This window comes from Protopterus annectens, chromosome 7.part0 (assembly GCF_019279795.1).
Source record: "Protopterus annectens isolate FY-2018-M chromosome 7.part0, PAN1.0, whole genome shotgun sequence".
NCBI classification, from domain to species: domain Eukaryota; kingdom Metazoa; phylum Chordata; order Ceratodontiformes; family Protopteridae; genus Protopterus; species Protopterus annectens.
This window is the reverse complement of record NC_056739.1, coordinates 39372122-39397047: the sequence shown is the minus strand read 5'-3', so window position 1 is coordinate 39397047 and position 24926 is coordinate 39372122.

Below are 24926 nucleotides of genomic sequence, written 5' to 3'. Positions count from 1 at the left end.
CAGTAATGTGTGGTACTGATGAATGTAATGTGTGGCACTGTAATGCAGTAATGTGTGGTACTGATGAATGTAATGTGTGGCACTGTAATGCAGTAATCTGTGGTACTGATGAATGTAATGTGTGGCACTGTAATGCAGTAATCTGTGGTACTGATGAATGTAATGTGTGGCACTGTAATGCAGTAATGTGTGGTACTGATGAATGTAATGTGTGGCACTGTAATGCAGTAATGTGTGGTACTGATGAATGTAATGTGTGGCACTGTAATGCAGTAATCTGAGGTACTGATGAATGTATTTCTATATGTATTTAATATGTAAAATTTCTATTTTCTGTTGGAGGTTTTCTCCTAGGGCCTCCGCTGAAAATGTCCTTAGACAAGACCACCTAAATAAAAAAGGTGGAGGGGTTGCAATTCTCTATAAGGAAGGACTTCAAATTAGCAAAACTAGTCATAACTTACCATCTAACAACAATGCAGAAATAATTATCTCTAAACTGCAGCTGAACCTGCATAAAACAATAAACATGATCTGCACATATATTCCCCCAGGTAATAATGCTACTACACTGGAAGACATATTAAACTGGCTTTCCTTAAATCTCCAACAAGAAACAATACTATTAGGAGACATTAATATTGACTGGAATTCATGTATACAAACAAACCCATCCAACCTTATCAACCTGCGTGGCTTCTCTCAAACCATTAACTCCCCAACAAGAACAAATAAGCTTAATAATAAAGAAAGCATCCTTGACTGGATACTTATAAATAGTCCACAGCAAAACTACACTACAGGAATCCTCCCAGATGACCTTAGTGACCACTCTCTAACATATATTATCAGACATAAAAGTAATTGTACTATCCCTACATCAGTCAGATCATCTCGCAGCAAAAAAACATTTCGACCCCAAATAGTTTCAAAATGAACTTAAGCAATGCAATTGGTCACCTCTTAGGTCTCTCCCTATTAATGAAGCAGTTAATTACTTTAATACCACCTTCCTGGCAATCCTAGAACATCATGCTCCAACACGATCCATTAGAATGAAAGCTAAATCAGCCCCATGGCTCTCAAAAAATACTAGGAAGCTAATCCTTAGTAGAAATAAAACCTGGGCAAAATGGCGTAACACAAAAAACCCAACTGACCACCAATCTTTTAGACAGCAAAGAAATATGACAAAAAAAGCTATTCTACAAGATAAAAAGAACTTTTATACTCAATTGCAACAATCATCCACTCACCTATCACAAAAATTCTGGTCTTCTATCAACACACTAATATCCCCTGGAAAAGTAGCTACACCTAATCCTTCAGGTTCTAATCCTGATTGCCCAAGGCAAACAGCTAATACCTTCAATACTTTCTTTACTTCTGCTATACTTAATCTAGCTAATCAACAAAACCCTGATACCTCCAAACTACCCACTCCTACCTCCACTCCCCCCCTTTCCACCTCAAACCTATACCCACTTCATATATCTCTGCCCTGTTACAGAAATTAAAACCTTCCACCCCCCTCAGCTGATAAACTATCAGCTGAATACCTGCAAATTGGAGCAAAAGCCATTGCCTACCCCATCTCCATATTGATTAATAGAACCATAGAAGAAGGCACTATTCCATCGCTCTGGAAAATCTCACACATCATTCCTCTTTTCAAAGGTGGAGACTCCATTGAGTTTTCCAACTTCCGCCCCATAGCATTACTATCTCCACTTGCAAAAATTATGGAGAAATGTATACACAAACAATTACTTACCCATCTACTTTGTCACAATCTTCTAGCTGACTGCCAACATGGTTTTAGGCCATTCCATAGTACTACCACAGCCTTACTATCCTTTACTGACTGTATCAATAATAACTGCAACAAAAATATTCTTTCCTCAGCATTCTTCGTAGACCTGTCCAAAGCCTTTGACATGGTCAATCATCAACTTCTAATCCACCGATTGAAGTCCCTCTCTCTTGACTACCTAGGTATAAACTGGTTCACATCCTATCTGGAAAACCGAAAACAAGCTGTTCTTTGGAATAACCAACTTTCTGACCTCCTCCCCACCTTTATAGGTGCCCCTCAAGGCTCTATCTTAGGTCCACTACTGTTTTCCATTTTCATAAATGACCTTCACCTAGCTACCCCAGATACAACTTGCATTCAATATGCAGACGACACTACCATCATTTGCTCTGGTTCCAACCAAACTGAACTTCATTTCCTCACACAAAAAGCCTTCACCACTATAGAGCAATGGTTCTCTAACCACTGTCTTCTCCTTAACCCAAATAAAACTAAACTTCTGCTTTTTGCACCCTCCCACTTATCTCCCTCCTTTAATTTCTCACTCTCATCTAATAATGGTACGCTAATCTCTCCTGATCACAGCACCAAACTCTTAGGAATTACAATTGATAACCAACTAAAATTTGACTCTCACATAAACTCCACCGTAAAATCCACTAACAAAATACTAGGATCTCTCTATAGAATCAAATCTTTTCTGACTCCTGAAGCCAGAACCACTATAGCTAGAACTCACTTAATCTCTACCTTATTATATATGTCTTCCCCATATACACTAATCTTTCTAAGTATAATCTTAACAAACTAGCTACAGCATTTAACCACATTGCCAGATTTGCTACAAACTCTCCATACAGGACTCATCACTGTCTCAATCTCAAAGAATTAGGCTGGCTGGAATTACCTCACCTGATAAAATTCTACCAACTTACAATGGCCCATAAAGCCCTATACCACCCTGACAACACTCCAATGCTCTCCTCCCTCATTAAATCATACAATAATCTGGGGAAACTGCGCTCCTCTAACAGAATGCTGATTCATACTTCCTTTTCAAATAACGTAGCTGATGACACTATATTTTCTAATTATGTTGGCAAAATATGGAATCTACTACCACAAAACCTTACTACCATAACATCACTCCCACTATTCAAAACTAACTTAAAACTATTTCTCACTAACCGCTGGCTATGCTCCTGCAATAACCCTGACTAAACAGCTTATTTGACTCTTTAAGCTAACCTTCTCTGCTTAATTTCCTAACTCTGTCTCTCCAGAGTATTTACTCACCATGTCTGAGTGCACTAGGCATTTTTTTTTCCTTTTCTTACATACTCACTAATATTTATTAATTTTTCTGATCTCATAAATGACTACCCATCTGCTTTCTCTAACTTTACTTTTTTAGCCCTCTTCAATGACATTTGTTATTTTCTGTATGATTATAGTGTGTTTTTTATTATTATTATTTAGTGTGAGCTTTTAATATTATTATTACCTCTTAGATGAATAGTTTTTAGTAGTATGTTAGCGGAGCTTTTCTCCTCGGGCCTCCACTGAAAATGGACATGTATCCAGCTGGACTAGCCCGGTCAACAAATGTAAAATAAAATAAAATAAATAAAATTGTAGCCCAGTCGGACAAACCAGGTCAACAAAGATAGAATAAAGTAAAATAAATAATAAATACAATAAATAAAGGTGGTGATTTTCAATTAACATTAATCCTTGAAGGGTTTAATTTTGCTTCTAAGTTCTTTGGTTAGCCTCCTGAGTTCATTTTGGAGCTTATGGTATTTTGTTAGCTCTTAATATAATGAGTCTTCCTTTTGATGTATAGTTTGTTTATGTTAGGATTCCATCATACAGATTCTTCTTCTTTTTCTTTCAGCTGCTCCTGCTAGGGGTCACCACAGCGGATCATCTGTTTGCATTTCTTTCTGTCCTCTGCATAGCTGTCATTGCTTCCGCCTTGCTAATCCATTGTACCTCCTGATTTACTATTCGCATCATCCAACCTTCTCTCTCTCTCTCATTCATTGTCTCTTATTCTCTTCATTCATGAGCTCCTCAAAGTACTTTTTATATCTGCTCAACACACTTTCCTCGCTTGTGAGTACATTTCCCTTATTATATTTTATCACCCTAACCTGTTGCACATCTTTCCCAGCTCAGTCCCTCTGTCTTACTAATTGGTACAGTTTCTTTTCTCCCTCTGTAGTAGCCAACCTTTCATACACTTTGCCATATGCCTTATCCTTAGCCTTTGCCACCTCACTTTTCACCATACACCTCATCTCCTTGTACTCCTGTCTACTTTCTTCACCTCTCTGGCAATCCCACTTCTTTTTTGCCAACCTCTTCATCTGGATACTCTGCTGTACTTCCTCATTCCACCATCAGGTGTCCTTGTTCTCCTTCCTCTCTCCAGATGTCAAACTAACCATCTTTTTAGCTGTCTCCCTTACCACCTCTATGGTGACTCCCCAGCTATCTGGTAGCTCTTTACTACCACTCAGTGCCTGTCTTAACTCTTCAACCTTTTGTTACAGTTATCCTTTTTCAACTTCCACCATTTGATCCTTGGCACCGCCATCACTCTCTTCCTCTTCTTCTTGATTTCCAGTGTCAACCTACAGAGCACCATCCTATGCTGCCTTACTATGCTCTCCCTGTCACCACTTTGTAGTCTCCAATCTCCTTCAAAATGGCCCTCCTGTATAGGATATAATCCATTTTTTTAATTTATCCAAGTCTTTTGGGTTTCTAATACCATGATGGGAATGGACCCCATTCCTAAGTCAAAATACGATTAAAGTTCATGAAATTAGTATTGTTTCAATCTTTGATGTCAGCCAGTAGTGCTCTTCACAGCACACACAATGTGCATAGTAATAGTTCTGCAATTCGTATGGGGTTACGTGGATTAGTAACATATCCAACTATGACTGTAAATTCTTTTTTATAAGACCTGTTGCTCCTTCTACTATTAGGACTGTCTGGGTATCTTTCTTCCACATGGCTCCCATTTCTGCCTACAGATCCTGGTATTTTATAACTTTGTGTCTCTCTGTACACAAGACACTATAGTCACAGGGTGTGGCAATTTCAATGATCAATGCTACTTTTGTCTTCTTTTCTTGGACCACTACATCCAGTTTTCTACCATCTATCTTTTGAACTGTTGGTAATGGGTGATCCCATGTGATGTAAATGTCATAATTTTCTAGGATGCTTTGTGGCTCATGTTTCCAGTGTTTTTCAGCCACTTTGATACCATAATGTTTGCACAATCACCAGTGCAACAGTCTCACCACATTATTATGCCTTTCAGTATACAGTCCGTCTGCCATTAGTGTGTTGCAACCAGTGACAAGGTGTAGGTCAGTAGATATGTGTGGAGTCCCACTATTACAGATCTATACATGCAATCAATTTCAAGGAGGCCCATCTCTCCTTCGGAACAGGGAATATATAATCTTGGTATACACTGATTTTTATAAATCATTTGGTGAGCATGAAGCATCATTCTTGTTTTAATATCCAATCTATCCAACACTTTTTTGGGGCCAGTCAATCACTCCAAAACTATAAGTTAGTACAGGAAGAGCAAATTGATTTATAGCTTGGATCTTGTTCCTAGATGTCAATGCTGTTCTCAGGATTCATTTAATTTAATCCACTTTTTTGATTTCTCCAAGTCTTTTGGGTTTCTAATACCATTATGGGAATGGACCCCATTCCTAAGTCAGAGTACAATTAAAGTTCATGAAATTAGTATTATTTCACTCTTTGATGTTAGCCAAAAGTGCTCTTCGCAGTACCAGCAATGTGCCCAGCAATGACTCCTCCTGCAATCCATCTGTGTGCCTCACCCTATGTTCCTCTCTCTTCTTAAAAGTTGTATTCATCGCAGCCATGTCCATCCTTTTCGCAAAATCCACTACCATCTGACGTTCTGCATTCCTCTCCTTAACACCATACCTACCCGTCACCTCCTCATCTTGTTTTCCTTTCACCAACATGCCCATTGAAATCCGCTCCAATCACCGCTCTCTCACCCTTGGGTACACTCTCAACTACTTAATGCAACTTGCTCCAAAATTTTTCTTTCTTATCCATCACACACCCAACTTTTGGAGCATATGCACTAACAACATTTGTCATCACAACATCAATTTCCAACTTCATAAACATCACTCTGTCTGACACTCTTTTCACCTCCAAAACACTCTTGACATGCTGTTCTTTCAGGTTAGCCCCTACCCCACTTCTCCTCCCATCCACACCATGGTAGAACAATTTGAACCCACCTCTAATACACCAGGTCTTACTCCCCTTCCATCTAATCTCTTACTTGCACAATATGTCATTCTTCCTTTTCTCCATCATATCAGCTGGCTATCTCCATTTACCAGTCATACTGCCAACATTCAAAGTTCCTACTCTCATTTCCACACTCCTAAATTTCCTGCTGTCCTCCTGCCTCTGGGCATGCCTTCCTCCACTTCTTCTCCTTTAGCCAGCAGTAGCCCAATTTCCACCAGCACCCTGTTGGCTAACAGTTCTAGAGGCAGTCATTTTTAATGCAGGCCTCAACCAATCTGGTATGAAAATCTGTATTGTTGTCCGTATATTTAATCTGGCAAAAATTTTACACCAGATGCCCATCCTGATATAACCCTCCCCATTTATCTGTGCTTGGGACCAGCACAAAGAAATACAATGGCTTGTGCATCCCCCAGTGGCTGGGTTTCCACCATACAGATTACTCCCAAACATAACATTGCATTTGTGCCAGCTGAGGACTGATTACTTTATGCAAGCACTGAAGTGATAAAAGAAACTTTCAGTGGAATTACATCAAGTCATCAGCTATAGTACATTTTCTTTTTTCAGTTATCTCTGAAAACAGCAGGATTTGAGAGTCTGCATAGGGTTCTCCTTTTAGTAACCCGATATCTCTCTAAAGGCTTATTGTACTCTTCCACAAGTTTTTGTGTACTTCCATAAGGTCTTTAGGTGACACTATATTAACAATATCATAAACTTTTGACTTTTACTTTCAAGTGTCTAAGTCCCTTGCAATAAATATCTCCAAATTCGGGAATTTTAAATGTACTAATCTCATTTAATTCTGTGGTAAGGTTTCTAAATTCACATATGGCAATGTCAGCTCCACTGTTGACATAGCTTGTAGCTTCACAAAGGAGTTTTATGCACATCTAGAGAAATGCATAAACTTGGCAGTCCCATGCAGAGTTACATATAATGGGAAATTCAAAACAAAGCACTGGTGGTCTACCAACACAAATTAACCTTAGAACAAAAGAAAAAAAATGTTTCAAATTATACTGCTGATATAAAACATCATATATCAATGATACTATCAAAAATATTGCTGAAAATACGAAAATTATTATAAGGCCTGTTAAAGCGGCTCAAAAACTTAGGTTAGTATCTGAAGCTAGGGACAATTATAAATCCTTCTTTAGCTATGTCAGAAGACTAAGGAACAGCAAACAACATTGCTCTGAATGCATTCAAAATGGCACCTCCCATTCAGACTCATCTGACCTTGTCAATACACTAGTAAACAAATGTGCTGCTAAATTTAGGCTTCCATCCAAACTCCACAGATTCCTGAACTTCTTACTCCCTCCATTTTCACAAAGGAACATGTCCTGACATTGTTATCTAAAGCCGGAAATAAGGCCTGACGATATACCTGAATGTTTAATGAATACCATTAATCATACAGTGCCAGAGTTGCTCCTCAAAATTTTTAACCTAAGTCTAGCTACAGGTTTTGTCCCTGAAGTTTGGCCCATAGTAGTGGTGATGCTTCTCCAATGGGGTGACCCCACCCCTGACCCAGGAGCTTATAAACCCATCAATCTGATGAGCCTCATATGTAAAGCCATGGAGTGTATTATAACTGACCTTGTAAAGTATATCAAAAATCCTATTATACTTGTCCCGCGGCAGTTTGGAAATTCCTGTCTAATGAATCTGGAGCACCTATATGCCAACTTTTTTGAGATGGTCAGACTGGCTGTTGGTAGGGGTCATGCTATTAACACTGCATATCTTGATCTGGCCAAGAAATTCAACACTGCACCTCACCCCATGAGGGCATTTTAAGTAAGCTAGATACTTTAAAAATAGATCCCCATGTGGGTAGATGGATAGAAAACTGGCAAAATGACAAAACCCACACAGTCCTAGTTGCCGGTGCCTCATCAGAAAGAAAAAAAAAAGTAACCAGTGGAATCCCTCAGTGTTGGGACCCCTCCTTTTGACATTTACCTTTCTGATCTCTAGACTGGGAACCTAGCTAGTCCTTTAAGTTAACAGATGGCTACAAACTGGGACTTATTATTACTTCCCCCTCTGATACACACACCTTCCAGCAAGAACTCACTTGTAAATGACTGGGGTACTGAAACAATCCACCACTTCAATATATAGCATTAACACTATCTTACAACAAAATTAAAATGTACTTAGCATCCTTGCAACTTGGGTTCATAGTTTATTTATTATTATTTATTACAAGCCAATTGCAAATATCATGGAGCTTATCTGTAAATCTTTAATTAGCTGTATGAACTATGTCCTTTTGTAACATGTGAAATGTAACTTGCAATTATTGTGGAGCTTTTTTCCTCAGGCCTCCACTGAAAATGGGCTCTTCCTGGCCCAGTGGACTTCCCTGGTCATCAAACTTAAATAAATAAATAAAATAAATAAATACATTTATTTGACATTTGTTGACGGGGTTAGTCCAGGTGGGCCGGAGCCCTTTTTCAGTGGAGACCTGGGGAGAAATGCACCACACATACAGCTAATTAACTAATTAAGTACAAACACATAATACATAGCTAAATAAACAATAGATACGATGGGTTAACCAGTTATTGACAAATAGATTCAATAGGCTAATAAGTACTACTGGTAGAGGACAGCTAAAACAAAACAAAAAAAGTTATGTTCATCATGTTTACGTCAGCTAAATGTCAGCAGAGGGTAGGACTACCAAGAGAAATGCAGTGCAAATATTGGTCAAAGAGAAGGATAGAGAGGTGCTCTATGAAGGGAAGAGAGGTGTGAGGCAAGATAGCAGAGAGGAATGAGATCAGTCAGGGGGCCGATTACACTGGCATAGCCATGTATTGCTGAGATGGTTTTTTTGCTGTGTTCCTGAAATGGTGTTTAGGCTTAATTTTTTGAATGTCCAGGGGAAGTTTATTCCAGTTCTTGGCTGGGGGATAGCTGTAGAGGATCTTGCCAATATTGAGTTTTGGCTTGTATATAGAGAGGAGGAGTTGTTTTGAGCTCTGAAGTGTTCTAATTGGGGAGTAGGGGGGGAGATAGTAGAGGAATGCTGGGACAGAAAGTGCGCTGGTGCAATATAGAATTAATTATTTGGAGCTGAGAGAGTAGAAGATTGTGTGGAAGCTCTAACCAGTTTAGTTTCATAAGTGGTAAGCAGTGGTGGGAATGATAGGGGTGTTCAGCACAAATTTGGCCACCTTGTTATAAGTGGACTCTAGTTTAGAGAGGAGTATGGTTTGTAAGTTGGTGAGGATTTGAGAACCATAAAGAAGGGCTGGGAGTAGGTAGGCATGAGATAGGGCTGTCTTGGCTTTACTGGAAAGGACGTTTTTATTCCTATAGAGGAGTCCAAGTTTTTGGTTGGTTTTCTTAATGTTACTGTGAATATGTAGGTCAAATTTCAACTGGTCATCGATGATGACCCCAAGTAGTTTGATATAAGTTTTGACTGTGATAGGAGTATTGCTAAGGGAAGAGATAAAGAAAGAAGGTTTAACGTGAGTCATTGTTTTTGGGACAAAGCGCAAACGTTTAGTCTTCTTTGGGTTTATGATTAGGTGGTTCTGGTTGAGCCAGTTTTTGATAGACAAAAAGGAGTTTTGAGTTGTATGTAGCTCAGAGTGGGTATTGGCTATGGTGTTGACCATTGAGTCATCAGCATATTGTACTAGTGTTGATAGCAGTGTGGAGGTAGATAGCAGATTAGTGAAAATATTTAATAGTAGTGGGCCCAGCATAGAACCTTGGGGAATTCCCATATTTATGGGACGTTCAGGGGAGATGGCAGAAAGCCAATTAACTGATTGGAAGAGATTACTGAGGTAGCTGGAGAACCAGGAGATAGTAGAGGTGGATAGGGTTAGTTCAGAGAGTTTATTTAAGAGGAGGGGGTGAGAAACGGTGTCAATAGCCTTTGAGAGGTCAAGAAAGAGGCAGGAGACTAGTTTATTGTGATCTCTAGCTTGTGAGATTATCTTAATGAAGGAAAAGAGAGCAGGTGAGGTGCTGTGACCTGGACAAAAGCCTTGTTGGGTGGGGGTGAATACGTTCACTTGCATGAGGTGTTGTAGAATTTGTTTGTGTACACGTTTCCAAGATCTTAGAGAGAGGTGAAAGAACTGCAATGGGCCTAAAGTTGGAGAATTCAGTACAGTTGCCTCCTTTATGAATGGGTAGGGTGTAGACATTTTCCAGATATCAGGAACTTTAGCTTCAGAAATGTACGGGTTTATGAGAATCGAGATGGAAAGGGCAAGGCAGATGGCTGCTTTCTGGAGAAAGAGTGGAGGGAGACCATCTGTTGAGGGGGAGCAAGGCTTAAGTTTAAGAAGCAGAGATTTAATGTAATTGGTGGATACAGTTTTTAGGGAGAAGGTTGAGGAGGAATCAGAGGGTTTAAGAGGGTTGGAGTAGAGTTGATATTGGAGTTAGGATGGTTGGTGAATTTGCTGGTGATAGTTCTCTCCCTTCTGATCATCACATGACAACACTAGTCAGAAAATCGTTTTACTTAGCATAACTAATTACCAAGGGAATATGATTTCCTTGTAATCAGCATTGATAAGGCAATCACTGAGTACAGCACCTCTTTTGTGTTATATCTCACTAGACACATTAATAAAATAGAAAGACCCCAGAGGTTCCTAACAAAAAAAAGATCACCAGCTAGAACCAAAAGAGAATTGAAGCACTTTGCCTCTATTCAGTGTCTTACAGAATCATGAGGTGTGATCTATTTCTAACCACCACAGCTTTACATACCCAGATACCCAGGAAATCTGGTTATATTTTGAAGTCAAATAATTCTATTAATCCTAAGACCAGGCACCTAAATCTTAACTAAAGATAATTAAAACGTGATGGAGGAACAAATTTATCATGCAGTGTTTCCTCCATCTTTGGAGCAGGCTGTCTCTGCAGGTCAAGCAGTGTGATATACTAACAGTCTTCAAAGGAAACCTGGAAGATTGAATGGATACCCAACGATTTACCATGATTTAACTGTTCTAACCTTCCTTGAAGAAAAAGTGGGTTTGGCTTGTGAGTGGCTACTGGTAAGGTGAATATGGCCATGAGACTGAATGCCCTTGAAAATCATATGAATTATATGAATCCTAAGTCTATGACATGTGGAGTGTGATACCCCAAATGTCTAATCTTGTGGAGTGTGAGACCCTAGGTGGGCAAACTTATGGACCATACCTTGTGGAGTATAACCTGTGTCTATAATTGACTAAGAAACTGAAAGCTGGACCTGGGAGAGGTCTGCATCCTTGGACATTTGCTCCTAACACAGTTTATATCCTGAAGGTGTGTATGTACTGAAGACTGTTATGAGAAGAAACTAAAGTAGTACTTGCGTTATTTGAATCTGCAAAGCCAAGTGACTTAATATTTTGGTTTCTTGGAGTATCAAATTAACCTTCATTCCATATAGTCCTTCCTTCAGTATAGTTTAGAGCTTATACTTTGGTATTTTTATATGCAGTTGGACAAAGACTTTCTAATTTTTAGTACCTCTTCATTCAAGGGCAAACTATATTTGGGCTACAAAATTGCTATAGTATGGTGACTGTTGTGTTACAAGTATATTTAAATGATGTATACAAGAATGGCAGAATTACTGGGATAAGTTAGTGGATTGTAGGTGGGGGACCAAGCAAAAGCTGGGGGAGCTATATCAACTGCTGCTTATACTGGTCAGTGTGGCTTTAAACCTCATGACTGTGTCACCTGTAAAGAAACTAGGCGAGGATACTGACCTGGATTCTTATTTAGTGACATCGGAGTGCTATGCTGCACAGAGATTAGCAGACTGGCCGAGAACCCTGTTATCTAAGGCACTGAAAAACATGCATGGACATGGATGGAACTGATTGCATGAACCATTGTAAACCAAAGAAAGAACTTTAATAAAGTACCAAAAGCTGCCTTATACAGAAAAACACTTTTACCACTCGTAAATGTATAAAACATGTAAACCAAATCCAAAGATGAGTGGTTGAGTGAAGCAGATCGAATAAATAGAGTTAGTCCACAAATAATTCAACGATTTAATCCACAGTATTGTAAGACACAAGTAACAATAAGTTGCAGTTGATAAGCGCTTTCACCCAAGAATGAGCTTCATCAGATCATATCACTGCTACCCATGATTCCCTTATATATTATATAGCATCCTATCAAATAATTCAATCAAATATATATTTGATTGAATTATTTGATAGGATGCTATATAATATATAAGGGAATCATGGGTAGCAGTGATATGATCTGATGAAGCTCTGGTGTGGTGTGAAAGCATCAACTGCTACTTTGTATTGTTGTTACTGTGTGTTAACAATACTGGATAAAATAATCGATGAATTATTTGTGGACTAACTCTATTTATTCGACCTGTCACAAAAGAACTTTGTCACAACTGGTATAACCCTTTTTGTACAAAATAGAATGTCATTACTGGGCTCTTCATGCCTGTAAACCAGTAGGTGCACAGATGCATGACTTAAAGTTCGAGCTTTAATCATACTTCTCAACCTCTTACAACAAGAAATCTGGACAAAGCCTAAAATAATGGGAGGGCAAATGCCCAAAAAATAGAGACTGGTGTTAAATTCTGCACTTATAAACTTAAAAAAGGTGCTAGAAAAACAGGATCTGTATTCACATGCTTTTTCTGGAAGATATGAAGTCTGAAACTCAAATGTTTTCCATTATTTAGTGAGTTTAATCCTCACTGGTTGGCCAGAAAAACATAAACATTAAGAGGAGTAGACCAAAAATATGAGACAAAAATCTGGATGGTTCAGAGACATGGCATGAATCTAATTGTAATATTAAAGCAATGATGGTAAGAATTATAAAATTAGAAAGGTTAAAACAGCTTTTTCTAGCAATATAAGGAATGGGTATGGCAAAGTAATCCCAAGAAATCTGATAAGCTACTAAGTTTTGTAGAAATGCCATTAGTTTATATTTAAAAATGTACTGCCTACTACTAAGTCTAAAACTGCAGTAAAAATGCACCCCTTATGTGGAACAAAAATCATCAAGTCATGTGTTCACAGGTTCATAGGTGTGTGCTAGGATAATGACCACAAGGGCTTTTTAAGCCTAGCCATCCACCCCAAATCTCTGACAAGTTCTGATACCCTTGATAAGTGTAAACAGAGGCTTGGGAGATGAACCCTGTGTTCATTATAAACATAGGAGCCAAACCAGGGATGAATTTCCTGTTCCCCATCCAATTGCCCAAGTTGCACTTGAATTGGGTTAGGGAGGCTCTCTGCTTCACATGGATGGGGAGCCTGTTCTAGAGACATGATAGTCTATGGAATACATACCTGTCTGTCCAGTGGGTCCTATTTATATCACAGGCAAGGTTAAGTCTTTAGAATGGGTAATTCTGCTGCTACTTGTTTTGTGGATATGCAGGAGGTCCATCAGAGTCTGACAATGGCCTATATACCAGGGGAAAGATCTCCCCTCAGCAGCCTGTAGGAGGCAGTATACAGGGATTGGGCCTTGAGGTGGGCTGCACAGGACATTTTAATTATGCCCTGTATTCTTCTAGCGAGGAATCTCTGTGGACAGTCCAATGTTGGATGGGCCTGTTAAGGTTCGTACCAAAGGGGGCATTATACTTGATGATAGCTCTGATGAATGCCAAATAGAATGGAACAATACCCTTGGACCTAGATGCCATACCTTTCTTTATAAATTGCACAAAATAGAATGATTTCTTCACTATTGTAGACAAATGATAGTCAAAGGCATTTAGTTTTAGCCCATGGCTCTGACATCAGTTATTTGTCTGTGTTAGTCCTTCCTGGGGAACATTTGTGTCAATAGGGGATTCTATGACTGTACCTAATTTGCAATCATTGCAGATTTGTCTGCCAGAGACCTCGACCTCAGAGAAGTACATGCCAAAAAGCAACACTGCCAGGACTGATCCTTGAGGGACTCTGCTAGTAAATGGCTTCTTTGTAGAGGTGGACTCCCAAATTCTAACTTCATGAACCCTGTCTCTGAGCCAGTGGGATATCCACTGGGTGGTATAAGGGTGTATACTTAAACTCTTGAGATTGTCAACAATGCCTGAGTGGAGTATTGTGTCAAATGCCTTGGCCAGGTCAAGGTTGGCATTGTGAACCGTTGTGCCCTCATCCATTGCTTTGCTGACCTTTTCAAAGAAGTCCATCAAGTTGATTAGGCATGACCTGCCTTGATGAAACCAAACTGGGTTGAGTCCAGTGTTTGGAGGTTTCCTATGTATTATTTACCATTCCCATGATAATTCTTTCCATGTGTTTGCATGTGACACTAGTGAGACTTATGGGTTAGTAGATGGCCCACCTTTTTGCAGAGGGATTATGATTGATGTTCTCTATTCATGAAGTACAACGCCTGTTTGGTGTCTATGGTTAAACAGTGATTCTAGAAGGCGTGCTAGGTCATGTTTCTACTTCAGATTATTGAAACCCCAGTTCATCGAAGACCACATCATTGAGAAAAAAATAAGGAAACACGTTTCAGGAAAAGACCAGAGCAATGAAGATCTTCCCAGTGTAATTTAGGCAATGTCCCAAAGACAAACCTTCCAACAGAAAAGATCTGTCAAAAAGCAAATTGAAGGTCATCACGCTTAATGCTAGGAGCCTTAACCTGAAAATGGACTCACTTGAGGCCGCCTCCTTGCACTGGAAGATGCTGATGTCTGTGCAGTCACAGAAACTTGGTTCAGGGCTATGGAGAGCACCCCTGCCATACCAGGCTATACTTCATTCCACACAATCTGACCCCAAAATGATGCCAGGAAGACTATGGGTGGTGGATTCTCTATACATGATGCAGTGGAACTACTCCAGGTACAACTGACAGTTGGCAAGACACTCATCCAAGTTATAGCTAGCTATAGCCCCCCCTCCATGACTCAGGACACCCACTCCTTTTACCTGGATCTACTTGACTCCATCAAGGTATCCCCTAACACCCTGATCCTTGGTGACTTCAACTACCCCACCACAGACTGGGTGAACTATTCTTGCACTAATGCACTCACTCAACAATTCCTTGACTTCATCAATTCTAACACACTAGACCAGCTTGTCTCATCCCCCACAAGGGGAAATACATTCAGGACTTAGTTCTCACCAATATGGGCAACCATTACACCACTCCCATAGTATGTTCTTCCCTGGTGAGATTAGATTATCGAAATGTCTCATTCAAAGTGTCTATCCCACCCAACTCCCCCCAGTCGTAATCAAGCTAAAAAACTCATCAAAAGCTGATTACAACCTCCTAAGTGAGGGTATCTGTAGCTTCACATCACTGCCCCATCCCAGTGGATGCAGATATCTATGTTGAACAGTACGTCAATACAGTATACAAGCACCTGTACAACTGCATGGACTCAGCCATACCCAAAAGAAATAAAACCTGCTCCTCAAGGAAGCATAAAACTGTTTGGTGGACATTCTCTATCAACAGGATTTCAAACAAAAGGAAGAAACTGTTGTCCAAGGGTAAAAAGGAACACATTTCAAACTGGAAAAACTCCCTTCTTAGCCTCAGCAAGCAAATTAGATCACTAGTGAAAACCTCCAAGGCTAATTATGCATCAAAACTAGCCTCCATAGCAAAGAGAAACCATGGAGTCTTCTTAATATTTGTCAGGAATCTCAGTGGCAAAGCCCAGGTTTGTTCCAAATTAGTACTTAACAGTATCACTTACACTGATCCTGTTGACTTAGCCAGTCTGCTAGCAGATAGGTTCAATGCAAACCTCACCCCCTGTTCCCCCAAAGACCCTTTTGACATCCCCAATACTTGTCCCGCACCTCACATCTTCATAGATTGTGTTACAGGCCATATCCAAGGCAAAGAACACAGATTCCATGGGACCCGATAGTATCCCAGGATGTATTCTGCACCATCTCCAGCAGGAACTGGATTCACCATTGAGCACCCTATTCAACTAAGTACAGGCTTCATTCCAGCAAAGTGGAGAACTGCCATTGTCATCCCCTTGCACAAAGGTGATGCCGTTACTGACCCTGGAAACTATCGTCCCATTAGCTTGACTAGTCTGATCTGTAAAGCCATGGAGCATATTATTATGGATCTCATAAACAAGGGCATAGGCAATCTCCAAGTGCTTGACCCCACCTAGTTCGGATACATCAAGGACATATCTTGCCTGTTGAACCTGGTTGACTTCTTTGAGACTGTCACCAATGCCCTGGACGTGGGAAAGTCAGTACAAACAGCTTACTTTCACTTGGCCAAAGCCTTTGACACAATCCCCCACTTGGGCATCATTGAAAAGCTAACACAACTTGGGGTAAATCCCTATCATATCAGGTGGGTGGCCAACACTGACAGGGCCCTCAAAGTCAAAATAGGCACCTCCACCTCCAATGGCAAACCTGTCACTAGTGGAGTTCCCCAAGGATCTGTCCTGGGACCCCTACTGTTTGGCATCTATTTCTCAGTGGTCTAGGCAAAGACAAAAGGCCTGTGGCTGACCAAGTCTGTAGACGACAGTAAGTTGGATGCTGTCATTGACTCCCCAAATGATGTTAACATACTGCAAAAGGGTCTCACAGCAAATAATTACTAGTGCCAAAGTCATGGCCTCAAGCTAAATGCAAAAAAAATGCATCATCATACCATTCAACAAAAACATGACCCTTACTGATTACCACATCAACAGTAACCCCCTAAGTACACAACCTGTGGTGAGAAGACCTGGGCACTCAGATTGATAACAACCTCATGTTTGACCATCATGTAGCAGCAGTGGTCAGAAAGCTTTTTACTTGGTTCATCTTATAAGTAAGGAGACTGCATCCAGAACAAAGGAGGTTATTACCTCTCTATACTCCTTCCTCATTAGACCAATAATTGAGTATAATGCCCCGTTTGGGATGTCCCTCTCCAAACATCTGCACCAAATGGAAAGGCCACTTAAATACCTCAGAAAGAGAATCCATGACCTCCAACACCTGTCCTATGCAGACAGGCTCAAATCACTATCACTCTGCTCTGTATCGTACAGATTGCTCAGGGGTGATCTGTGTCTCACGTACAAGGCAATCTTGGACCCTGCCCTACTAGAGATGCTCTATATCCATACGTCTAACTCTTCACGTACTACCTTCTCAAAAGTCCTGAATCTAATATGCGACATCAATAAAGCCTGCTGGAGAGACAGGTTTGTCTCCCAGAGGCTGCCTCATCTCTGGAAAATATTTCCCATACATGTCAAACAGAGCACCTTGCTGACCCTCTTCATGTGCAACCTTGATGAGTGGATGGGAAACCACAATTTTGTCCCAGGGGTTCCACCTGTGTCCCTCATTGACAGGGGTGACAGGTGCTGACTGAGGTTTCTTTTTGGAGATAAAATCTTGGCTAGGCTTGTTAGATCCCCAGGGCCATTAGCCTAGTAACCTCCTATGATTCAAAAAGTCACAAAACCTAAACTGCACCATCCCTAACTCACTCAAGTGGGGGGCTATGACCCGCACACCCTCCCATGTGGGGGGCTGTGCCCCCCACACCCCTCTAACTAAATATGCCAAACTCCCAGATCACACTACAGTTGGGAAAAGGGCAAAGTTCACCTTGTTGGCCACCAGGTTACTAACCTTGTGATAATCTTTGTTGCTCCAGTCTTTCACTGAAATGGGTTTTTATTATTTGCATCTCAGTGATGTGGTCTTCAGTGCTCTGGGTTTTCGATGATCTGAAGGGGGCCCATATCTGTATCTGTAGCTATACCTATATCTATATAGATAGATAGATAGATATTTTTTAAACAAATCATAAATAATGAACATCTATCATCTATAACAGGTTTTTAATTTCAGTAAACATGCTATGGATGCCACGCCATTAATACCTTAGCTAGTTAGCTTTCAAAAGTATTTGCCAAGTTATTTTTTTTCCTCCAACTTCAAGCCCTAAGTTCCACCCCACAAGTTATTTTTCAAACTGTTCAACAATAACATACCTAAAATAGTGGTCCGGATGACTGTTAATATGTTTAGCAAAAGCATTACTATATTTTCAGAGTTTTTGTGATTTTATAGTTTCCCAACCCATTTGGTGTTTAGATTACTCTTAACCCTTCAAGACTTGATTCATATTACACATAGTGGTAATAATTAGTTTGATACCATAGATATAAGAAAGGCTCCAAGCATGGAATTTAGTGCTTGCATCCATCCATTAGTACAGATGGGGGACGTCTATAACTGTCTTTCATTCCACTAACTATCAGGGTTCAAATCCTTTGAATGTTTGTTTAGTTTTCTGGATGTCACTCTGTAAATGCTATACACTTACTTGGTATGTCTCATTTATGATCCCATATAGAGAGCAGGACTTGCAATTCTTGAATAAGGCAATGCTCTGGCAAACAGAAATATGACGAACATAGGTTACAAGTCATTGACTTTTACATTTTCCTGTCATTGTCAAGCCCTATCTCATCATCATTATGACTTTCTCTTAGAACATTCCACTCAACTGTGACTTTTCAGACACATGCATTATAAAAGTCATTCTGTCCCATCAAATGGTAAAGCACTGATCTGGAGCAAACATGCTTTCAATTCCATTAATGTGTAACCTGCACCAATATTATACAGGGATTTAAATGTTACCTAACAGCACATCTTAAGTAACACATTTATAATATTACAGACATGACATAAGAGTTTTATAAATATAACATAGCTTTTTTACTGTGTTCAAACATTGCACAATGGTTGCCAGAAACCAGCATCACCATCCATCAGTATAATAACATAGCTGACACTTCTCCCCTTATCATAAAAAGATACACAAATCCTTTGGTTGTGCTAATGTTTTGGTGACTGTTCCTTGAATAGATTACTCTCAAGGCGTGGCAGGAAGCAGTAATGATATGAGCATAAGTTGGTATTTGCTTTATTGTAACAGCTGCTATGGCTCATTGCACTGCTGATCTGATTTTGTACTTGCGACTAAAGTATCCTGAAGTTTATGACCCCTGAATACTGCAGTTAATTTAACATTGCTCATATTGCAGCCTTCCATACTGGTGTAACACACCAACATCAGGTTTGCTTTCTGACAATTGCTCTAGACATTCTTCTGTGGTATTAGTGGCTAGAACACAAGTCTATACAGTAATGCTTGTAAGGTAGGGGTTCAAATCTTCTAGCATGTATGTCACAGTGTGCAAAGCAATGCGTCTCATACAATAAATTACTATTGTACATATATGCAGTAAGATATAGTACTTTGATTTGGGTTTATATTAGAACACTGAAGTTTCAAAACTTCGAGTGTTCTAATATCGACCTGTTTTCAGCAAACGCTGAAAATATCGATGAAACAGAAAACCAAATTTTTTCCTAGGGAAAGAATTTGGTTGTCCGTTTCTGTTGCTTCGGTAGTTTCAGCGTTGTGGTGGAAAGTTATGGGTCAGATTCAGGTAAGTGTGCGATTGTGTGGACGTGAGGGTTAGGGAATGGTAGGTGAGTTAGGGTTAGGGCACTGGTGAGGTGACTGTGCGATAGTGACGGACCTTAGGGTTAGGGTTTGGGTTAAGGTAAGTGGATAGTTAGTGGTGTATGTATAATTTAGTGTAGGGTTAGGTGTAAGAGTTTAGGTGCACATGTGTCGATTGCTGTTTGTTTGGTGTGCTTGTGTTGTGTGTATGTGTTTTGGAACAGCAATTTTTTTTCCCTAGGAAAAAATTCGCTGTTCCGTATGTTTGATGTTTTCAACTTTCGTTGAATAGGGTTCGATATTATAACCCTCAAAGTTTTGAAACTTCAGTGTTATGATATAGACCCTTTGATTTAACAGGGGAAGGATTTTAATTCCCCAAATATTAGGCTCCTTTTCCTTATCACACAAACATCCCTTCAAATGTGTTCCCTCTGACTAGTGTTGCATAAGTTTTTTTGTGCATCATTAGCTAGGATACAGGTCAAGACAATGTGATTTAGATAGGTGAGGGCTCAAATCTAGTATTGTGTATATCATAACAGTGTGCAAAGCAATGCATCTCATGCAATAAATACTGCTCCAATATGAGGTAAGGTACACTGCTTTGATTTGACGGGGGTTGATTCCCTGAGTAGCCTTTTCCTTCTGGCATAAACTTTTGAATTTATCCCTTCAATGTATTCTTTGTATTAAGTGTTAAGCAACTTAGTCTGTCACTTCAGTAACTAGAACGCAAGTCAAGAGAGTATGAATTATGCAGGCAGGGGTATAAATCTACTAAAGTATTGGCAGGGGTATAAATTATTTATTTAATTTTTTAATTTATTTATTTACATTTGTTGACCGGGAATGTCCGACTGGACGTAGGTCCATTTTCAATGGGGGCCCGGGGAGAAAAGCTCCACAGTTAAAATAAACAGACAGTAGTTACATTGGATTACATAGCGATTAACAATTTAACATACAAATTAATTACAAACATATTTACAGATGAAGAACATAGTATATCAGTAGACAACTAGAATCTTTATCTGTGAAGTACATAACAGACGTTAACAAATGTTACAATAAGAAGTTCCTGCTGTATAATAAGTACTAGGCTTTTGAGCATCTGAGCTTGCTATAATCAAGGTAGTTAGTGGAGTGGAAAGAAAGGTAGTGGTTGGATGGGGTGGGTGATATTAGAGTGGGAGTTGCAAGGGCATAGCCAGCATGTTTTTTAGGTGCATTTTTAGTAAAGTTTTGAAGTGGGTGCATGATGGTACAGAGGTAATTGTGGGTGGGAAGGAGTTCCATAATTTGGCTATGGTGCAAGAGAATAGTGCTTCACTAGCAGAGTTATTGGCTTTAGTGATCTGTAAGTGATTTTTGTTGCTGGATCTTAGTGGTCTGGTGGTGCGATAGGGTATGAGTAGATTCTGGAGGGATGGGACATTTAGTGGATGGTTTACTAGTTTGTGGGCAAGTGAGAGTTGATACCATTGAAGGAGGTTAGGGAGTTCAAGCCATCCCAGTTCAGCAGGTGAGAGACAGTGGTGACTACGGTAGGATACCACTGTGGTGAATTTGGCAATTTTGTTGTAGCAGGTCTCTAGCCTGTTTAGATCGCATTGCCTTAGGTTGGTAGATATTGGAGAGGCATAAAGTAGGGTGGAGATAAGGTAGAAATTTGCTGTTGAAATCTTTGCTGCTTTGGTGAGAAGTTGCTTATTTCTGTATAAAGCTCCTAGTTTTTTGTGGACTTTTTTATGGTCATGGATATGTGAATGTCAAATTTTAGTTTATTGTCTATTTCAACTCCTAACAATTTGGTGTGTTCAGTTGGGTATATAGTGCTGTCTTTTGCTGTGATGTTAAAGTGAGAGTTATTTTGAGTATGTTTGGTGGGTTGCAAGATGAGTAGTTTAGTTTTGTCTGGGTTGAGTATTAACTGGGCATCGGATAAGCACATTTCAACAGAGGAAAAGGCTTCCTGTGTGACTTTTTGCAGTTTGGGTAGGGACTGGGCTGAGCAGATGATGGTTGAGTCATCTGCGTATTGTACGAGTGTGCCATGTTTGGTGGCAGAGGATCAATTATTGGTGAAAACAGAGAAGAGTAGGGGTCCAAGGATGGATCCTTGGGGAACCCCTATGGAGACAGGTAGTTGGGGAAATGTATCATTCTGCCATACAACGGATTGTTGGCGGTCAGACAGGTAACTCTGAAACCAGTTGGTGACTGATTGAGAGAAGGATAGGTTATTGAGGACAGAGATGAGTTGTTTGTGTGAGACCATGTCAAATGCTTTAGATAGGTCTAGGAAAGTAGCAGAGGAGAGATAGCCATTGTTTTTATGCTGAAGGATAGTGTTATTAAAGGAGAGTAAGGCAGTGGTGGTGCTATTGTTTGGTTGGAAACCATGCTGAGTATTGGAAAGGAGGTTGTTAGTAAAGAGATAGTCTGAGACCGAGAGTGTATGTATCTCTCTAGTATTTTGGAGAGTGGAGAGATAATAGCTATGGGGCATTAATTGGTTAGTTCTGTGGAGGGTCCGCCCTTGTGGAGGGGAATTATATGTGATACTTTCCACAGTGTGGGAACGTAACTTTCTGACAGAGATCGGTTAATCAAGATGGATACTGGGTAGGCCAGAGCATCAGCTGCGATTTGTATGTATTCACTTGGGAGGTTGTCTGCTGCTAATTTGGTGGGTTTAAGTTTAGTTAAGAGTTTTTTTTATGTTGGAAGTAGGTACAGGAGAAAGAGAGAAGGCAGTGGGAAGATTACTAGTTGAAGGTGTGGGTTGGAGGGGAGGGGGTTGTGTTGTTTAGCTAGTGATAGTATGGTTTGTGTGAATAAATATAAATGAATAATAATAAATCTACTAAACAATAATAAATCTACTAAAGTATTCTTCCATGGCTTTAGCAAGTGGGGCACAGATCAAAATAACGTGGTCTAGGCAGGAAAGAGTTCACATCTAGTATTGTGTACATCACAGATGTATGAAAAGCATCTTCAGCAATAAGGACACAGAGAACAGATAGGAGTTAATGTATATTACTTTAATGGGACAGTTTAAGAGAGGCAGGCTTGATCCTCAGAGTGCAGTAATCTGTTTAACAATCCTCATTTGTATTACTTTAATGCAACAGTTTAAGAAAGGCAGGCTTGATCCTCAGAGTGCTGTAATCTGTTTAACAATGCTCATTTTTACTACTTTAATGGGACAGTTTGAGAGAGGGCAGACTTTATCCTCATAGTGCTGTAATCTGTTTAATAGTGCTCATTTTTACTACTTTAATGGGACAGTTTAAGAGAGGCAGACTTGATCCTCAGAGAGCTGTAATATGTTTAACAGTGCTCATTTGTATGACTTTAATGGGACAGTTTAAGAGAGGCAGACTTGATCCTCAGAGAGCTGTAATCTGTTTAAAAGTCCTCATTTGTATTACTTTAATGGGGAAGTTTAAGAGAGGCAGACTTGATCCTCAGAGTCCTGTAATCTGTTTAACAGTGCTCATTTGTATTACTGTAATGGGACAGTTTAAGAGAGGGAGACTTGATCCTCAGAGTGCTGTAATCTGTTTAACAGTGCTAATTTTTACTACTTTAATGGGACAGTTTAAGGAGGCAGACTTGATCCTCAGAGTGCTGTTATCTGTTTAACAGTGCTTATTTTTATGAATTTAATGGGACTGTTTAAGAGAGGCAGACTGGATCCTCAGAGTGCTGTAATCTGTTTAACAGTGCTCATTTTTAGTACTTTAATGGGACAGTTTAAGAGAGGCAGACTTGATCCTCAGAGTGCTGTAATCTGTTTAACAGTGCTCATTTTTATTACTTTAATGGGACAGTTTAAGAGAGGCAGGCTTGATCCTCAGAATGCTGTAATCTGTCTATCAGTGCTCCATTTTACTACTTTAATGGGACAGTTTAAGAGAGGCAGACTTGATCCTCAGAGTGCTGTAATCTGTTTAACAATGCTCATTTTTATTACTTTAATGGGACAGTTTAAGAGAGGCAGACTTGATCCTCAGAGTGCTGTAATCTGTTTAACAGTGCTCATTTTTATTACTTTAATGGGACAGTTTAAGAGAGGCAGACATGATCCTCAGAGTGCTGTAATCTGTTTAACAGTGCTCATTTTTATTACTTTAATGGGACAGTTTAAGAGAGGCAGACTTGATCCTCAGAGTGCTGTAATCTGTTTAACAGTGCTCATTTTTATTACTTTAATGGGACAGTTTAAGAGAGGCAGACTTGATCCTCAGAGTGCTGTAATCTGTTTAACAGTGCTTAGTTGTATTACTTTAATGGGACAGTTTAAGAGAGGCAGACTTGATCCTCAGAGTGCTGTAATCTGTTTAACAGTGCTCATTTTTATTACTTTAATGGGACAGTTTAAGAGAGGCAGACTTGATCCTCAGAGTGCTGTAATCTGTTTAACAGTGCTCATTTTATTACTTTAATGGGACAGTTTAAGAGAGGCAGACTTGATCCTCAGAGTGCTGTAATCTGTTTAACAGTGCTCATTTTTATTACTTTAATGGGACAGTTTAAGAGAGGCAGACTTGATCCTCAGAGTGCTGTAATCTGTTTAACAGTGCTCATTTTTATTACTTTAATGGGACAGTTTAAGAGAGGCAGACTTGATCCTCAGAGTGCTGTAATCTGTTTAACAGTGCTCATTTTTATTACTTTAATGGGACAGTTTAAGAGAGGCAGACTTGATCCTCAGAGTGCTGTAATCTGTTTAACATTGCTCATTTTACTACTTTAATGGGACAGTTTAAGAGAGGCAGACTTGATCCTCAGAGTGCTGTAATCTGTTTAACAATGCTCATTTTTATTACTTTAATGGGACAGTTTAAGAGAGGCAGACTTGATCCTCAGAGTGCTGTAATCTGTTTAACAGTGCTTATTTTTATTAATTTAATGGGACAGTGTAAGAGCGGCAGGCGTGATCCTCAGAGTGCTGTAATCTGTTTAACAATGCTCATTGTATTACTTTAATGGGACAGTTTAAGATGCAGACTTGATCCTCAGAGTGCTGTAATCTGTTTAACAGTGCTCATTTTTTTGACTTTAATGGGACAGTTTAAGAGAGGCTGACTTTATCCTCAGAGTGCTGTAATCTGTTTAACTGTTCATTTTTATGACTTTAATGGGAGAGTTTAAGAGAGGCAGACTTGATCCTCAGAGTGCTGTAATCTGTTTAACAGTGCTCATTTTATTACTTTAATGGGACAGTTTAAGAGAGGCAGACTTG